The 18787-nt window shown below is 40.7% G+C and overlaps 1 long non-coding RNA gene across 17 annotated transcripts in view; it reads right to left on the reverse strand.

Moving 5' to 3' along the window:
- The window catches only part of LOC120100714 (uncharacterized), a 135169-nt gene that overhangs the window by 92206 nt on the left and 24176 nt on the right, over nucleotides 1–18787 (reverse strand). For 2 of the 17 annotated variants that reach the window (XR_015674003.1, XR_015673987.1), the window contains exon 4: nucleotides 15176–15415. The exons of the other annotated variants lie outside the window; for them this stretch is intronic. This is a non-coding gene — a long non-coding RNA (uncharacterized LOC120100714). The remainder of the gene's footprint in view (nucleotides 1–15175; nucleotides 15416–18787) is intronic. 17 annotated transcript variants of the gene reach the window in all.

An 18787-nucleotide genomic window follows, 5' to 3' on the forward strand; every position in this document is an offset into this window, starting at 1 on the left:
AACGGGTAAGTTACTTAAAAGGGGGACGGTAATTTGGTTCCTGCTTGAGGGTCCAGACTTGAGGGATTGTGCCTGGTGGTAACATTATTTTTTTCAATTTAGTTTTAGATTTCTATATTGATTGATTTTTTTCATGAGAGTGGGTACACCACAGCACATGGGTGGAGATCAGAGGACAACTTGTGACAGTTAGTCCTCACATTCTACCGTATGGGTTCTGGGGTTTGAATCGTAGTTAACAGACTTGGTAGCAAGTTTCTTTAGCTGCTGAGCCATCTCGCTAGCCACAGTGATGACATTCCTAGGGGACTCCAGCAAGAGTGTGGGCATCAAATGGAGAGACAGGATATGCGGAAGACTTAGTTAGACAGGTTTTTTTTTTTTTTTTTTACAGCAGCCTTACTATCAAAATAGCACATTAACTTTTCACACTCATTAAGTCACTACTTGCATGAATGGGTTAATCCATTCGTGAGGGTAGAAACCTAGTCACTTCTTTTTTATTCCTGCATTTATTTTAATTATGTGCACATATGTGGGGGTTGTGCATATAAATTCCCAGGGTGCATAGAGGCCATAAGAGGGTGTTGGATACCCTGGAGCTGCAATTACAGGCAATTGTGAGACACACCTTATGGCTATGAGGAACCAAACTCCCATTCCCTGCCAGGCCAGAACATACTCTTTACCACTGAGTTGTCTCTCTAGCCCCCACAAGCATCATCTCTTAAGTCATATTTGGTCCTACATTTTAACATATCATGATGGGGATTAGACTTCAACCTAAATTTCAGAGGGGACAAACCATAGCCTGCCTGGTCCCCACTGAGCACCATCTGTGCAAGTCCCATGCTTCTTTCACTTTCTCCTCAAACCCTAAACCTTCTCTGCCTTATCTATCAACATGACCTCCACTGAGTTTGGACTTGGTGTTTAACCAATTCTAAGTCACTTGTTTGACTGTCCTGTTTAGTATAAAGGGTCTTAATTTTAGCACTCAGGGCCTTCTTCCCTCAAGAGTTCCTAGTTCAAGCGGTCTGAAGTGGAGCTGAAGAATTTTTTTTTCCACAAAATGTTTTATTTATTTTTTTTTTAATTTCATAGCTTCTATTCCATGAATGCAAATATTTTCATTTCAACATATCTCTAAAGTAAAATTATTTCCAGGAGTCACTTATGAAAACAATATTTGATCCTTAAAAGCTCAAGACCATAAATCAAATATATAATTTAATTAGTGTGATGATTTATGTGTCCAATTCCTTATAGTGTTCTGATGCATATGTAGGGAAGAGCTTATTTGAACTATACAAAGACCCTGTAGATTGGAGAATTGGTAATTAGTGTCTTACCTAATGTAAAGGACCTGATACAACTAGAGCACCCCTGAAGCAGGGTGGGACTTTGGCTTCCTTTTTTTTTTTAAATACCAAATATTTATTTTAAATATTATTTTAAATTACTGTAAAACAATATTTAAGACCATGGATTAACATGGATGGAACAACAATCCTTGGCTTACATGAAGTACAAACTCCAATGTATTTTTAAATCACAAAATTCTATCAATATACCTTCTTTTTTTTTGCATATAAACCTTTACTGGAATACATATATATATATATATATATATGTTTAAATATAACAAAAACATATATCACACATATTACATTTATGCTTCTATCTACAATTCTTCCTATAACAAAAAACATTTGTTCAGAAAAGACAAAATTTCAGAGTGATTATCCTATATTTCATGAATTTTTAAATGGAGTGCCATCACATTTTTTTTTTAACCTGGCACCATTTTTTTTTAAATTAGCTTCTCAATCATCATCTGGAAAGAAAACATTCTGAGCAACATCATTAAAAACAGCTCTGATAAAGCACGGTCCCTACTACGTATCATAAAGCAGGTAAAAGCTATTTTACATCCACAGAGGTATGATACAGTACTGTCCTACATCTATAATACTAGAGGATACAATTTAAAAGGCATTATTTGAGACTTGATTCTACTTTTCCAGCAGAGGGCCCAAAGGATGGTGTGACACAGCTTTTTAAAGAAACATAATCTAGACAGGATTTCCTTTCACTAGTGGCACAGTTCTAAGGATTTATTCTCTCCATGAATGTCAGCTAAAACCGTTATTAAAAAAATGAAATATCCCTAGAACAAAACCGTATAACCACCGGATTCACATGAAGATGACCTAATGGAGACAAGCTGGACCTCACCTTACCAACAAGCTATCAAATCTGTTATGTTTAAACAGTGAGACCTCCAAGGAAGGAGATGCCAAGTAGTGCTTCAAAGCTTCGGACCACAATCAAACACAGCATCCTTTTCAACAGAAGCAGAAGGAGCTGAAGAATTTTAATGTCATCAGTTTCCCAAGAGCTGCTGATCTGGAGACAATAGCTGCAGAATCATTGACTAATTGGGAATGTGTTTCAGTCACTGCTACCCCAACACCAGGCATTTGTTCTTCAAAGACCCCTCTTTGATTGAATCTTAAAACATTAATCTCAAACTGGGTGCGATGGTACACACCTTTAGTCCCAGCATTCAGGAGGCAAAGGTAAGTGGATCTCTGAGTTCAAGGCCAGTCTGGTCTACAAAGCAAATTCTAGGACAGCCAGGGCCACATAGAAAAACCCTGTCTTGAAAAACAAAACTAAATTTCGTAAAATTTGAAGATATCAGGACTTAGGTTGGATCAGCAGTACCCATGGTCCCCTGAATAGATCCCAGACTTTTCAAAGCAAACTTGGTTCTGCCCTTTGAGTTAGGAATAGCCAAGTTGAGATCTAGTAAGAAACAGAACTCTCTAGGCTTCAGACACCATTAAACCTTGTGTAGGTCTGTGTAGAGATGCCACCTCTTACCTCTGACTAAACAGGGACTTCTAAAAAAAAGACAACTTAATGCTATTCATTCTTAAAGTAAAAAGAGGGCCAGAGATACAGCTCAGTAGCAGAACACTTGTCTAGTGTGTAGGAGGTCCTGGATTCAATTTTGAAAGCTCAATAGTTGGAAGTATAACCCTGAAAACTCTTTCTGTATCTACTTCCCAAAGCATTTATTATTTAGTTTGCATATGTTGCCTTGACAGCAACAAAATGTTTGAAAATTTATGTTTTAGAATTTACATTTACTTATATCTGTTGTGTGTGTGAGCAAGTATGTGTTCACACAGCTGAAAGGTATGTGCGTGTGACATGGAACTCTCAAGAGTCCATTCTCTCTTCCCACCATGTAGATCCTGGGATCAAACTCAGATCATCATGCTTGGTGGCAACTACTTTACCTTCCTTTACCCACTGAACCACCCTGCCAACCCTTGAACTACTTTTTTTTTTAAATCAATCTACTTCCCTGTCTCGCTTCTTCCCTTCTTCCTTTCTTACCTCCTTCCTTTCTTCCTTTCTTCCCATCTTCCCTCCTTCCTTTCCTACTCCCTTCCCTCTACTGAGAAGTGAACACAGGACCTCACACATGCTAGGCAATTGTGCTTATATCCCCAGCCCTCATATTTTTTATTTTCAGACTTGATCTCTTTAAGTTATCTAGATTGGCCCAGACAGACCTTGAATTTCCATCTTCCGGTCTTGTTCTCTCAAGAAGATGGCTCTTTCTTTTTAAAGTAAGTGGAGGTTTTGTTTGTTTGTTGTTTGTTTGGTTTGGCTTTGGCTTTGACTTTGCTGCTATGGCTTGGCACAGTGATTCACACACCTTCGATCCCATTATTCTGAAACAGAGCTCGGCAGATCCCTGTGTGTTGGAGGTTAGGCTGGTCTACATAGTGAGTTCCAGGCCAGGCAGAGCTACATAGTAAGACTCTGTCCATCTCAAAAATAAAGGAAGTACTTTAATAATGATTAGTCAGATAGCTATAATTCTGGCCAGATTTACCTAAGCAGCTATATCTCCCCAAACTCCTCACCCCACAAATCCTCCATGCTCATTTCCTGTATAGATTGAAGCTGCATAGGGAAGAGAAGTTTATGAGAGAGCAATGCTTTTGAAATAGCTACTAATGCTTCCTGCCCTACCTCTGCCTGGCTAGTACAGGCCTACACTAGCCAGAAGGATTTCTGATCTATAGGACAGCAGGGGAAGAGTGTAGAGAGCCATCCAGGTGGAAAGGCACATTGGAAGGGGTCAACAACATCAGGTCAGCTAAGAGAGTAGAGTCAGATGGGATTTCCAGGACTCTCAGCACCCAAAACAAGCTTCCTTGTTCTTCCTCACCATGGACTGGGGCCAGAAAGGGACTTAGAAAAGATGTGAATCTTTATTACAGTTTCCTGTGCAGCTGAGTCTGGGCCTGAGACTCATACCCACAAGCCATGAAAACTCAATAACTATGTTATATTGTTTAGTAAAGTTTATAAAGTCCCTCAAGTTGGGACTTTATATAGTTTCCTGTCCTTAATCTCTAAAATCGTGTCATTAGCTATTCTGTGGGGACTAGTCAATGTATTGCCTTTTGCTTCTTGATAAAACATTTTAAGCATCCAAACTTGTTGCGGTTGCCCTGGTGATGTTTGTATTTTGATGTTAATTCTACTTCCTCAAGAGAAGCTGCCCACCATAAGGAGTGGATCACATACTCAGGTGATATCACTGAACCTTCTCCCCATTTTGACTGGTCAAATAAAGACTAGAGCCCATGATTGGGCAGTGGAAGGGAAAGGTGGGACTGAAGGTCTCAGAGAAGGAAGAAGAGAGAGAGGAGAACTGAGGAAGATGAGGTAGAAGGAAGATGGAGTAGAACCACATGGCCTAAAGAAACTGCAAGTCAAAAAGGATCTCATAGCTGGGGAGTAAATTAGTATAGTGATAGATCTGCCCACTCTAGGCATATAGCTTATAAATATATTAACTGGGTTGTGTGTTTTTTTTTTTTTTCGGGCTTACTGGGGTAACAAATTACCACAACATAAACTCTCTGTGTAATGATCACTTGTGGAGACACAGTGCTTGAGGAATCATTTCAAATGAACTTGAAACTCTGTACACCCCAGTCCATGTTCCTGTCATAAAGCTAATGTAACCAGGGGCATCTTGCCTTATCTTCAAGAGAGAAGGCCCAGGAGAGGGTGGTCTCAGTATCTACAATGCTCACTTTGTACTGAAAAGCTAATCACCTCACCTCCCTTCTCATTCATCACTATGATGAGCTATATTGACATGAGCGGGCCCAGCTCACGAACCATTAGCCACAGCTCACCTACCATTTTCCCAATTAATTGCAGTAATATTTTCAACATTTTGTTTTTAGAAGGAACAAGTCTACGGCTACTTGAAGAAATATCAACCTTCAAGCACATACAAAGACTAATGTAGGAGCCATGCCGGGAGGTGGCTATGCACACCACCTGCTTTCCTGCATATTGTCAAGTTGCTCTCTAAAGGGCTATGCCAGTTTCCCTCCCATTAACAATGCTCGATTGTTTCTTTTGTCCATTTCCTTGTCAATGCTTTGAACTGGTTTTTATACTTTCCGATACCCTTTTGTGGTTTTAGATATTGTGTTATTTTTAAATCTTATTTACCTGATTACTAGAGAAGGTGGGCATCCTTTTTTGCATTTTTGGTGACAGGTTCAGTATCTTCTGTGAAGAGTTGGTTAGCAGTGTTTGGGTTTTATTTTTTTACTTTTCTCTTTTTCTTTTGCTTTCTTTTTTTCTTCTTTGTTCTTACTGTTTTGTAAGAACTCTTTCTTTTTTAAAAAACTATGGTTGGGAAATATATATTCCACATCCATATTTCTCTTTACTTTTGCTATTTTAATGCATAAACTTTTTTTTAGTCTTGTGAAGACCATCCTGCTGCTGTTTTTGTCTCATTTCCATAACTTAAGAGATAGAGAATACCTTCCATCCAAGAATTTGTCCAAAAGTTCTGCCATTCACATTTATAACTGTAACATTCTTGGAAGTGAGTTATGCACCAGTATGAGGTAGGGTCTGTTGGGATAGAGCTCTTTGAATCTGGCCAGTGACACTGGCCATCATAGAACCTAAATTTACGGTAACAAGGTAAGCAGAGTGATACAGGGAGAGCTAGCTTGTAGTGACTATAATGGGACTGTTGACACCATCATGAAAGGAAGAGGCCATCACCAGAAACTTACTCCAATCTAACTGCACTCCCTCCTGGCCACCAGTTATATATATATATATATATATATATATATATATATATATATATATTGAAAAGCTGAATGGGGATAGGATAGGACTCATGGGTAAAGCCTTAATGTTTCATTACCCAGATTAAATAAGATCATTCAATGATGCAGCTGCCTGAGTCACCCATACACCTATAAATAAATAACATCAATAAATTCATTGGTTTTCTAAGTTGGACCTGGATGGTATCACTTCTCTGATTTTTCAGTACCCTATTTCTAGAAATTATGCCTTCTTTATATCTCCCCTGTAAAAGTCACACAACAGACTCTCATCTATTCTTGTGAACAGACGACAACAGCATTTTCTTAGTGAGATTTATTTGTTTGTGAAATCATCTCTCCCATAAGATATTCAAAGAAGTATGACATTGAGTTATATATAGACTCTGTGTGATGGTAATTAAAACAACCTGTAATACCTCCTTTATGATCAACATTTTGTATGCATAGTTCTTCGTTCGACAATGAAAATGGTGTGTAATTAGTGAAGGTCCACAAACAAACAAACAAACATATATATTATAATTAGTCAGACTAAAAAAAAAACAAAAAAATTAAAATGATTTCACTTAACACTGTGCCATTCGGAGCTAAGAGAAATGCCCATTTGCCTGAAACCCTAGATGTTCTAGGAACAAACTTTCCAATTCTCCCAATTCTCCCTGGACCCATTTCTGTGGTAGCTTTGAGACAGAATGCCTTGGCCAAAGACTTTGTTTCTCTAATCCCAGGGAAGATACAAACTCAGCAATAGTGTGTTGCTCCAAACTGGTCGTCCAAAGACCTCCCACTGAGAGCTTCATAAACTTACAGCTTGGGTTACTCAGTGAGGTCACCCCATGCAGGTCCTTGGGCAGATGGCCAAGCTTTGATACAAGGCTGTAATCAGATTCCAAAACAAGTATACACACACAGCCTTTTCCTTGTTCCTAGCTTAAACTCGTGATTTATAACGACACGGAAAATCTCCTATGAGGAGTATATCAAGTCAACCCAGTCTAATGCTTCCAAATAATTGTTTCAAGTGTGTTTCAGGGACGCCTCTACATTTTTTAAACCACTATGTAATTTTCTATTACAGGATTAAAAAACAAGTACTCTATGTGTTTTAAATTGAGCATATTTTATAATGAAATACAGAGCTAGAAGCTTAGAGAGAATTCAGTTCAGTTCTAGTGCCCAACCTTGACTGTCCTATTGTCTGTAGCCCTAAAAATATATCTATTTCAGGTTGGCAAGATGGCCTAGCGGGAAAAGATCCTGCCACCTGGTCTGACAACTTGAGTTTGGTCCTCAGGAACTACATGATATAAGGAGAGACTTAATTCCCAAAAGTTGCCTCTGTCTTCCACACACAGCCTGTGGGATGTGTGTGTGTGTGTGTGTGTGTGTGTGTGTGTGTGTGTGTGTGTGTATCTCCCCACGTTCAAAATAAACAAGTCAATAAGCTAATAAAATATCAATGCCAAATTAACAACACTGGGAGGATGTGCTTAAGTATCAGCATTTTCCAATGACCCCTGAGTGAATTCATTATACAACTGAGGTTGAGAAACTCAATGGTCAAATTCAAACACATAGCACATTGCGAAATGAGATCCAGAGAGTTTAAGTGACTTTTCATTATGTTTTAAACTTGCCCTATCCTGTAGGGCAGCCATTCACCACATGGTTGCTGTTTAAATTTAAATACAGTAAATAAAATTTAACTTACACATACAATATCTACATGTAGCTAGTGGCTACCATATTGAGCAGAGAAGATACAGAGATATCTATCAAGATAGTCAGTTCTCTTAGCTATCGCTGGGAGAGGTAATTCCATATGTGTTCATAAACACATTTCTGTAAAGCATGGCCATGTATTGTCTTATGCCTTGCTATAGATTTCTATAAGAGCATTAATCAACTTCAAACACATTAAAAGCCATTATTCCACAATGGTTAATAGAGCAAAATATTTTTCAAGCAAGAGTATTTCAATAGTGGCTTGGAGCTCAATGAAACACCTAATACCACAATAACGATGAAAGCTTCATTGGCCAACAGAAATGTCACTCAAATCCATATTGTTCCTGTATCCCTAAACTCATGGATCATAGTCCAAGAACAACTGTTTCCTTGACTGGTGAGCAAAGCTTATTGGAAGAGATGCAAAAGCCACAATTCCCACTGAGTGGCCCATCAGGCCCAAAGCCAGTTCACAAGCATGTCCAGGCACAGCCCTGACCTCAAGAGTGCAAACAGGAAACTGGTAGAGGATAACACATTCTCTTTATGAACCAAAAAGAAGGCACAGTTGGAGAACCAAGAGACACCAAGCTTTTCTCATCCTTAACATAATAGGGTTTATCACGCCCATTGTCATGTTTTCAAAATTATTGAACAGATTTTTTTTTTATCCCTTAAAACATCTTGCCCTCTTAGGGTAAACATGCGTAGGACAGCAGGATTGGTAAAGCCAAGTGTTGGTTCTGGAGAGGTTTTTGTTGAGTTGGTGGTATTTTTGTCACCGAAACTGTCTTTAAAAAAAAAAAAAAAACCAAAAAACAAAAAAAAAAATTTGCTAGCTTTGTTTTTTCAGTTGTGTTATGAAATTGAAATGTAATACCAGCGTTCCTTGTGAATATGTTGTTCCTTGTCATGTGGCTCAGTGTTTCCCATTCCCAAGTGTATTACATCAAGTCATGAGCTACCCAAACCTAGGACGAAACTAGAGGAAGCCAGCAAGCCAACAGCCTAGGAAGCCAATCTTAGAGCGTACAGTGTCCCAAGCATTTCACAGAGATTGCATCATTTAATTCCCACAACTCACGATGAGCTAAGTAGCAATATTCTTTTTTTTTTAAACAGATCCTAAATAGCTTACTTAAGGTCTCCCAGCTAGTAAGTGGTAGACTTGAACTTTGAATCCTGTTGGTCTAGCTTTTTCAAGACAGCAGTTTCCTGTTTGCAACATGGACTTCATAAAAAGGTCGTACTTGATTTTTCAAGGTCAAGATCAGAGGCACAGATACGGACTGACCATCTGGGCGGGGACAAGAAGGCTACCTGGTAACAAGGTGTGGCTGCCGGCTTTGGACAGTTGGAATTCCAAGGTTAGCAAGAGGGCTTTGTCACAAAACTACCTCGTAGCTCTTTTGATACTTTTTGTTCCTCCGGCAACAGCAGTAGTTGCAAAAACCAGACTAAGAAAGAGAAGGGGAGGGCTTGAAACAAAATAGCAGTAGTTGTAGCTGCCCCTTCAGTGGTTATGCAACATTCCCCAGTGTCTGGGCTCTGAGAAGACTTGGGGGAGGTTAAGGTTTCCTGCCCCAAGGCAGGGGGCCCGAGATGGAGAGATATATGCATTAATTAGATCGTTATACAAAACATCACCTTTCTTCAGGCCATATTCTCTCTTCTGTAACCTTTACAAATCTCAGCGTGTTTCCACATTTCATTTCCAAATGCAAACAAGAAACACAGTCAGCTCCAGCATTACCAGCATCCCAGCTAGAGCAAACCAAATTATTTTCTCACCCAGGCAGGCAGTTGGAGGCCCTTATCGGCATTAGAAATGCACTTGGAGTCATTTATAGCCACTCCGTTTCTTTGCTCACTGTACCACAGAGTAATGCAACTTTCCCAAGTAGTCTTGTGTAAAGCCCTTTGAACTGGCCTGTCTCCCTTTACAAAGCCTGAACGATTTTATTTTTTTAACAGTTAGGCTTGGGTGGGGCTGAAGACCTGACTCCAGCTGTTGAAAGTGCTTGCAGGGTGACAGGTCTCAGTTCTCAGCACACACATTAGGTGGCTTACGACTTGCTCTATCTCCAGCTCTGGGGGTTCTGACTCCTGGCCTCTAGAGGCACCCATACACATGTACACATGCATGCATGCATACATACATACACACAGACAGACAGACAGACAAATACATCAATAAAAAGAAAATAAACTTGAAGAAATTATGCTTTCGGAGGAGCTTGAGATTCACCTCAGATCTGAGCTCCAAAACATGTCTGCATAACTTTCCACGTCTCCTCTACTATCAACATCCCATAAAAGTCTGTTTATTGCGAATGATATGCTAGCATAAGTCCAGTCATTGGTGGTGTCGTAGATCCCATGGGGCTAGACAAATGTGCAGTGAGTGACACGAAGCCACCATTGTAACATCGTTCAATTAGTTATCTTTACATAGTATTGGCTTGAGTTTCCTGCTCACGATTTTAAAATACACTTTATTTCCCAGTTCTAGATTCAAATCAAAACCAAGCAGAGACTACCGAGTCACGCACAAACCCTTTCTTCACACACACTCCGCCTCCCCTATGGTTAGCATCCTACGCTGGAGTCCATTGCCTAAAATCAGTGACCTGTCACTGGCAAATCACTGTCATGAAAAGCCCACAGTTTATGACAGAGACCAGTCTCCGTGGTATACATTCTCTGGGCTTTGAACAGATGTCTAATGGACTATATCCACCATTATAATATGATGAGAATCATTTGGCTGCCCTAAAATCTTCTGGGCTTTATCTATTTACCTTTTGCTCCTATTCTGGCCACCACTGAATAGTTTGTGGTCCGTCCTCACAGCCGGACTTTTTCCGGCACATCAGAAAGTTGAGATCGCGTAGATCACAGCTTTTCAGACGACTTCTATCTTGTAGTGCTTGTAATGCACGCTTGAGATTTCATAACATTTTATGCTTCGTAGTGCTCCCCCCCCCCAGAGACAAGGTCTCCTGGATACTAGGTTTGCTTAAGCTCAGTGTTCAAGGATGCCATTGAATTTGGGATCCTTTCACCTCCGTCTATAAATGCTGAGATTACATGCACAATGGGTTTTATGTGGAGGTGGGGATTGAAGCCAGGACGTTCTGCATTCTAGGCAAGTACTCTTCCGAGAGAGTTCTCTCCCAGACAGCTCCTTTGCTGACATTGTCTGGATGCATCACAGTCTATCCATCCATCTACTGAGGAACATTTTTGGTAAAGGCTATCGTAAACTTTTGTGTGCAAAACTTCATAAGGTACATATATTATCGGTTCGTTTGGTAACATATGAGTTTGATTGTTGGGTCATCTGCCCATAATTTTTAGACCTATTTAGGCTAGGTATATACCATTTACATTTTTGATGAAATTCTGTTGTGTACGTTCAAACTCATGGCTGATTATGACTTAGTCTGTTGTATGTTTTCTAGCACAGAATGTGAATGCGTGGGTAATTTATAAAGGTCAGAGTTCTTTCACAGTTCGTGGAGACTGGGATGTCTAAGTTGAAGTCACTGGTAGACTATTTCATCTCTGGTTCCAATATGGTACCTTATAGCTGTATCCTCCAGAAGAGAGGAAAACTGTCCTTACATAGGAGAAAAGACGAACGAAGAGCCCCTTAAATCTGTTCATGAGGGCAAAGTGCTCAGAACCTAAACACCTCCCAAAGGGCTACCTTCCCAAAAAGCTACTGTCCCGTGGATTAAGCTGCCAACACAAATTGTTTGGAGGAGATAAATACATACAAACCAGAGCAGGTACTGTATGTATACTCAGTCCTCAGAGTCCCTGCTTGGTTTTGCTGGATAATTCATGGCTTGTCTCATTGTTTGTGGAAAGCTAAGAGACTGTGAATTCACTACCAGTGTCTTTGTGCTCCGTCTGACAGTGACTGACAGCAGACAAGGTTGGGGCTCTGAGACACTCCTCAGGCAGCCAGCCCAAGAGCCAGAAATCTGCAGTTGCCTAGGCAACAGATGAAGTGTCCTGTCATGGGCTGAAACGCTCCATGTCTCTTCATTTGTGAAAAGTCTGTTTTAATGCTCTCAATCTGCCTGCAGCAGAAATATATGCCAGGAAGGGGACCCTCAGGATTGGGTTTCCTTTTTCTGATTTTGAAATACAGATTTAAAACTCATAGTAGGAGGTGAAAAGCCCACAGACACACACACACACACACACTATTATCAGGCACAAATTCTCTAACGCAGCCAGAATCCAGTTTTGAGAGTCCAGACAATTCCATTTAGACAGCAGCAATAGTTTCAGATCATCACAGAAAGAACTCAGTGATCTTTTTTCAAACACTCTCTACACTAAATTCTCACATTTTTAAATTCTCACACAGAGCATTTTGAATAGGTGAAAAATTACAATATCCTTAGTAATAACATATTTGGCAGCACCCACCGTATCTTAATCCTTGAAAGAATTCAACGCACCTCCAAATACAACCTTGCTCTGGTCTAAATTACTTAGGAAGTTCCCCCAACCCTTGCCTGGACAATAGGCATTCTCTTCTTCTCAACCTCCTCTAATTGATGCTTCTGTTGGAGCCCAAAGGGCTGCAATTTCCTTGATTGTCTCTCCCTCAGAATTCCCCTAGACTACTGCTTATCCCAAAAGCCTAAATTTCTGCCTGTGCCAGCTACAGGTATGTAAATAACACTTAAGCTTCCTTCCTCCCTTTGAAGAGTTAAGTGCCGAGTCCCTGACAAACATCCGCTGGGTTTTATTTTAGAACTGAGAGAGTAACTGGATTCCCTAAAGCAACAAGCTTCCCCTGCATCTATTCTACGTTGAAACCATTGTGGTGGCCACCACCCAAGTGGGATGACATACCGGGGCAGGGAGGATTTAACTGGAAGACAGAGGAGAACATTTGGTACTAAGTGGATCTAGCAGTTAGACCCTGACCTGGTACCCTTTGGTTGCAAGAGAAAAAAATATAAAGACCCAAAAGGACAGAGCTTAGGTGGCTTCTGCTTTGCCATAGCAGAAGATGGTAGTAGGTCTAGTGTTGTTAAGAGTAACATCGGAGGTGTCCCAGTTGCAATGAACAGGCTGACATGAGGCAGGTGTGATGTCCTGAGAAACATGTGGCTGTATCTGGGGCAGCCTCTGCTCACTGGATCACCTCCCTCCCATCTTGGTCTGAGGTAAGCGTGCTATCTCTTTTGTTCGGGGTTTTAAACACACTCTTGTCTCTAGGAAGGATTCAGGGTCCTAGAGAAATAAACTCTCAGAAAAAGGGTCAAGATTCAAGGGAGAGGAAATGCTAGACTTACCAATGAAAGCACCACAAAGTAACACTCACCATTTAGACTCAGAGACGTCAAGAGAGCCAGGGTGAAAAGAAAATCAAGAAAGGCAGTTTCTGTCTCCCTACAAAAGAATGGCCCAGAGACCTTGGGGTAGCCCTTAGGGAGTATTAAACTGACTGACTGTTACTTGGGCAGACATGAGCTGCTGGCAGACCAACTGAGTTGATGAGGTAGGCTTTTACTTAACACAAAGCTGTGACGGAGAAATCAAATGCATCAGAAGACCAGGCAGAAAATAAAACAGTGCTGTTGGATTGCGTACGTAGAATATTAGCAGTATCCGCAAATGATGGGTTTGAATTTAAGAGCACCAACCTTGCCGATCAAAACTTTCCCTCAGGCCATATAGTTGTTGCCTGTCCATACAGGACAGGGAAAAGAACCTCTCTTTCTAAGATATAGATTCGCCATCAAGAGATACTTTATCTGTTAGAAAAGAACTGGTCTGAAAAGCAGAAGTCGTGCAGACAAGAACTGCCAATGCTAAGACTGAGAGGCAGCTGGGTGACTGATGGCTCGGCTACTTTAAAATTCCAGAAGGCGGAAGGGTTTGCCTGCTTAGAGGGTCCATGAAAATCAGGGCACACCGAGACTTGTCATAGGTGGTAGTAATTGCTCCAAAGTCATGGAAATAAGTCATTCAGCCTATCAGATCGATCAGTGGACTTCCGGTTCTTCCACCATGGTGACTTCAAAAAATCAATGCACAATTATTGTACATGCAATAACCCAAGTCTTGTATCTATATCTTTTAAAATATCATGTAGCTTTTAACTTTGAAGGGACAGCTTTAAGGAACTTGCATGTGTTTATTCCCTATGCTATATACTTATATCTTTATGTAAATAAGTGAGACCTTGAAAGTAGGCATAAGATACATGATATGTAAAGATTCTATGAATACAAAATCATTTTCTGTCAGGTGCCAGAGCTCTGAAATGTAGACACTGGGAAGCACAAGTCTTGTAAAATGAATCTAGCTGGATGATTTTGTGGGTTTGTATGTATTGTATATGTCTTTAGAGGTGGGGGACTATAACACTCATAATTATGTCCTATCTAGTACTTGGCAAACTACATGCCAACAGTAGCTGAATTGGTCAACAGTTCTGCCTGGGGAATAGTGTGCCAGGCCCAGGCTGTGTTGAACTCCTTGGCACCAAGGGCATTCCTATGGCTAGGAGCCTTGGGTATTCCTGAATTAATGTTAACCCAGACAAGGGGAAGATGGCAATCTCGCTCGCTGCAAACAGCATTAAAGTCGGCCGGATCGTTTAGAGATTGAGTTGCACACATTCCTCAAAATCTTAGAGTGTAACCCTTTCCCAGATACATATTTTAGGGGGAGAAAATTAAATTTCAAATAGCTTCTTCAAGATGGCTAGTTGCTCTATATCATTATAGGGTTGACATTGAAACCCTCACTCTTAGAGTGAAACAAACAAACCCATGGCATTTTCACTTGAGAAGAAAATACGTTGCTTTGATGAGCCCTGTAGATACTGTCCAGGGGACTTAATGTTTTTTTTGTTCTTTCTTTTCTTTCTTTCTTTTTTTTTTTTAAATGATCAGGTTCTTACAGGTTTGGTAAGTGAGAAAACCAAGTTACACACCTCTGATAACATCTGTTTGCTTAACCTAATACATAAGGCATCATGGGAACTCTGTTAGGACATATCTCCCCCATGCCAGATAACCCCAAATACTTGGCAGCTTCCCTGAATACCACATCAGCAAACCAGGAAGTGAAATACCAGAAAAATCTCTTCAAAACCTCACCACTCCACATAAGAGCAATCTTCCCATACTAGCTAGAACCTTCTCCTCTTTAGTCCATCTGCCGAGCTCCCAGAAGCCAGCCTGCTAGGAAGCCTCTCTCACCTGGGTTTCGTGTATGAATTGGAACAGGCTTCTCAAGACTCCATTAAGCGGGCTTTTTGTTTATCATCGTCATTGTCATTGTCATTGTCATCGTCGTAGTCTTCATCATCATCACCACCACCATCGTGTCTCTAACCCACAAATTGCACATCGGCAGTAAGAGATGGTCCACAGTAAGCCTACAAATGTTTCAATTCTCTAAACATCATGGCTTTTTTTTTCTGCAAGAAAAACCCTGAGCTGAGGAGAGAAAATGAAAGCTCAATTAGCTAAAGAAGAGGAAAATCTTTGGAAGACAAGGAAGAGCTGAGGATGTGCAGACCAAGTACTGATGACAAGGGATCCATAAATAAGACAACAAAGAAAAGTTTTAGAGATAGACATCTTAACATCTTAATTACATTTGTCTTCTATGTACACACACATGCGACATGGTGACAACTTGGACGACTTGGTTCTCTCCACCACATGGCACATGGGGCCCGGGTATTGAATTTAGGTCATCAGGCCTGGTGCTGTCTTTACCCACTGAGCCATTTTGCTGGCCTGAAAGAGGACCTTAAAAGTCCACCTTCATTCACTTTTATTGTTTTCAGTGTGATTTTTTTTTTCTAAATAAGGCTCTTAGATTATCTGTGGTGACCCTGTTAGCACACATCTCACCATTCAATAGCCTCAAATAGTTGGTTCTCCTTTGTTGCACATAAGAACAGTAAATTAGAAAGGAACATATCAGAAAAATCTCTTCAAAACCATTTATATGTGATTATATATATTACACATTACATATTATATATTATATAAGTTACATAGAGATAAGGGGACAGATAGAGAAACACAGAGACTATTCTACTTGAGATCTAGTTGAAGGAGTTGATGTGTCTGTAAATTTGAATTTCATGATCTCTATGGATCCAAGTCAGAGAACAGTCATCATCAAATGTACTCAACTTCTAAGAATGGTACCCTTCCTGCTTGAGACGGCATTCCTGTATTCACCATGTTGAATAGAAAAATAGGTTACAAGATCTTTTGTAACTAAGTCTGGTCTTAGATCAGCTCCAATTTAACGGGAAAAGAGACGGCTCAATAACTGGAAATACCTAGAGGTGGGAGCAACCCTGGGATCAGGCGAGTGACCTAGATTTTCAAATTTCACTAAGTGCATTTTTGTCACACCAAGACAGAGAGAATGGGGGATAAAGGCAGACTAGGAAGCCCTTGGGAGGGTGTCTCCATCCAGACACCTATACAGCGGACCTTACATTTTAGAACCAGGAGTCTGTGGAAGGCCTGAACTGCTAGTGCCAGTGTTGCCCAGGAAGTTCAGGCCATGGCAGCCATGCCTGGAGCACGGCACACTCCTGTAGCAGCGTTAACTTAGCTTTGCTGAGGCCAGTATGAGTGAAAGGGCTCTTCTGGATATTTCCTCCTAAAGATGGAAGATGTATGCTCTGGTCACTGATATTGCCTCTCCATACAGGGGTGCAGATAAAAAAGTGGGTGAACACTTCTGTCTTCCCATCCTGTTGCAAGACTTTTCCTTTCCAATTGAAGTGATTTCCATGACACACACTTTGAGATCTAGTGTTCTCTCTCTCTCTCTCTCTCTCCCTCTCTCTCCTTAAAAGAAAACCAAGGAGTATTTTTAGGAGGTCTGGAGTATGTGGCTGGATAGTTCATAGGCCTTAGGGGACAATCTGCTACTATTATTCTGCTAAATGGACATACCAACTAATGACTCCTAATGACTTATTGCTATGTCCATAGTACAGCGGCCACTCAGCCCTCATTAGAGACTCTTCCTTTTGCAATAGTTAGTAGAGACCTACAACTGGCCAGCATTCAGGGAATAAGAGACTACAGGCTATTCAGCCCTTTGGCATGTCTGTATCACATGTCTCCCCTCAATGCTCAGAAACTATGCACAAGAGGAGGCAGAAAGATTGCAAGAGCCAGAGGCTGGGAATCCCTTCAAGGAGATAGTGTTTCCAAACACAGCAGGGCCGTTGTACATATGAACTCATGGTTGTAACTGGATGTACAGGACCTGAGCGAGCTCAAGCCAGATAAAAACTCTGTGCGTGGAAGGGGTGAGGGAAGACAATGTCTCACCCTGAGCAGAGGACTTATTGGCATTTGATTACTTCTGGGAGAGGGAAAGTCAGTTTTCGTCAGTGGTGTGGCACTACAGTGACCATACTCTGCGGCAGGCCCCACTCACAGGAGGAGTTGGGCAACTAAACCGGGCTTAACTTTGTTTTAAAGTGAGAGACAAAGAGTTGGGGAGGTAGGGAGGTGGGAAAATATCTGGGAGGGGTTAGAGGAGAGAATGTATATGATCAAAACACATTGTGTAAAATCCTCAAAGAACTAATGAAAAATATTTTTTAAAATGAGAACATTTTAAAGATTATTGCATATCTGGGGAAAATTAGAAAGTGACCATGGATCTTAGATTTATATACCAGGCTGATCACTGAAACATGAAGTGCACAATCATTTTGCAAAACCAACAAATAAAACAAAAAAACAAGTAATAGTAAAAAGATACCTAGATTGAAACAAAATGACGAAGTGTACAAAAATGACTGAAATGGGAAAAGATCATCAGAATTAGGATGTGTGAAGCTGCTGGAGGAGGTTACCTGGCTAGATGATAGAAAAAGAATAAGGAAAGATCATCGAATCTAAAATTTGCCTTTTTAATATTAATAACATTAGTAGATATTCACATACACTGAAAAATGGAGAAACTCAAACTACCAAAATCAGAAAGGGAACAGATTTTTCTGCTGAGGCTTTGGAACTTACAATAACTTTAAGAGTACTGTTTACAGTACTGAGTGGGCCATAGGCTCTAAGGGGGCACCAACTACTATTATTCTGCTGAACAGACATTGTGTTGCACTGCTCCCCAAACACTTACCTTTATACACATAGATGAGTGCAGCTCTCGGCCTTCATTAGAGAACCTTCATTTAGAAGTAGAGGCTAACAATACAGAAGCCTAGTCGAAGCACAGAGAATAAAAGACTACGAGGTGGTTACCCTTAAGAAGGACATCTATATCCCACTTCCTTCCTCTAAGGGTCAAGGATCATCATAGAAAAGGGGCTGGAAAGATTGTGAGACTGAGAGTTAGTGGAGGACCGCTATGAAATGGTCTTTTCTGACATGATAGAGATGTTATGTGTATAACTCACAGCAGCTGTGACTACATGCACATGCAGGACGTAAACGGGATCAAACTGCATGAAATTTTATCACGGTTGGGGTAGGACCTCATGAAGTCTTACCAATGGCTGAGGAGCTGTTGGTGAATGCTGGGGGAGGCAGGATTAGTTTGTTTAGATGTGGTCCCCGATAGACTGTCCATGTACCAGGGCATAGTCCTTCATCCATGCACATACTGAAAACACTACACGTTCTCAGTGGGATTTAAGAGAGTGCATGGGCCAGACACAGTGCGGCACATCTTTAATCTCAGCCCTCAGGAGGTAGGGGCAGGCATACCTCTGAGTCTGAGACCAGCTTAGTCTACACAGCAAGTCCTAGGCCTACATAGAGGCCTGGGCCTACATAGTCCTAGGCTTAGAACTACTTAGAAAG

The sequence above is a fragment of the Rattus norvegicus genome, chromosome 2 (assembly GCF_021556685.1).
Source record: "Rattus norvegicus strain SHRSP/BbbUtx chromosome 2, alternate assembly SHRSP_T2T, whole genome shotgun sequence".
NCBI lineage: Eukaryota > Metazoa > Chordata > Mammalia > Rodentia > Muridae > Rattus > Rattus norvegicus.